General features: G+C 33.4%; 1 pseudogene; it reads left to right on the top strand.

Moving 5' to 3' along the window:
- The first annotated feature begins 728 nt into the window (after nucleotides 1–728).
- LOC115840149 (large ribosomal subunit protein eL31-like) lies at nucleotides 729–1,098 on the top strand (annotated as a pseudogene).
- The last annotated feature ends 399 nt before the right edge of the window (nucleotides 1,099–1,497 follow it).

The following is a 1,497-nucleotide window of genomic DNA, read 5'->3' on the forward strand; positions in this document are numbered from 1 at the left end:
GGGAGAGATCATTTAAAATATGCTATAATAAGGTTTTTATATTATACTTAAAGAAGTATAATATTAATTCAAGGAAGACTATGGTAATATAAGGACACATACTGCAATCCCTATGGCAATCACTAAAATAGCTAAAAACCAATGGATGAGTTAAGATGGAATAAGTTTTTCAAATCCTTGGTTAATTTAAAAAGAAGGAAATGAGGGAAAGAGGAACAAAGAACAGACAAGGCAGTGGTGGTCTTAAATTCAAACATATCAATAATTACTTCAACTGTGAGTGGACTAAAACTACAATTAAAAGGTAAAGATCGTCAAACTAGACAAGTAGGAAACACACATTATATGTTGCTTTCAAGAAATGGCCTTCAAGTATAGACAGAGCTTAAAAAACAAAAGATTGGGAAAATTATACCATGGAAACAACTAATCAGAAGAAAATTGTAGGGGCTACATTAATATCACAAGAAGTAGAATTCATGATAAGGAGTATCACCAGAGATAATGGTAGGCATTTCATAACGATGCAATAAACAATTTATTAAGGAAACATAATAATCCTAAATGTGTATGCATCTAATACAAAGCTTCAAAATAATGCAAAAACTGACAGAGCTAAGGGAGAAAAAGACAAATTCCAATTAAAATTGGAGATTTTAACATTTCTTTTCCAGTAATTGATTAAAACATATATATTAAAGATTGTTTTCCAACCAGAGCCCGGCAGAATGACTCCCACAAAGAAGGGTGGAGAGAAGAAGAAGGGCCGGTCTGCCATCAATAAGGTGGTGACCAGAGAATACACTATCGACATTTACAAGAGCATCCATGCAGTGGGTTTCAAGAAACGTGTCCCTCAGGCACTCAAAGAAATCCTGAACTTTGCCATGAAGGAGATGAGAACTCCAGATGTACGCATTGACACCAAGCTTAGCAAAGCAGTCTGGGCCAAAGGAATAAGGAATGTCCCATCTCATGCCCATGTGCAGAAAACGTAATGAACATGAAGATTCACCAAACGAGCTCTATACCTTGGTTACCTATATACCTGTCACCACTTTCAAAAATCTACAGACACTTAATGTGGATGAGAACTAACTGCTGATTGTCAAATAAAGTTATAGAACCACAAAAAGTTAAAAATTAATAAATATATATAAGACTTGAACAACACTATTAGCCAATTTTAAACTTATTGATATTTATAGAACACTACACCTAACAACTGTGGAATTCACATATTTTCCAAGTGTATGTGGAATATACATGAGATAGATCAGCTGCTGAGCCATGAAAGGTCTCAATCCATTATAAAGAACTGAATTCATACAAAGCATATTCTCTAAAAATAATAAAACAAATAAAAGTATGCTCTTTCACACAACAAGTCAATAACAAAAAGATATCAGGAAAATCCCTAAACATTTGGAAGCTTACCAACAAAGTTTTAAATAGCCCATGGATCAAAAAAGAAATTCCAAAGGAAATTAGAAAATA

Source organism: Globicephala melas, chromosome 6, assembly GCF_963455315.2.
Source record: "Globicephala melas chromosome 6, mGloMel1.2, whole genome shotgun sequence".
Taxonomy (NCBI): domain Eukaryota; kingdom Metazoa; phylum Chordata; class Mammalia; order Artiodactyla; family Delphinidae; genus Globicephala; species Globicephala melas.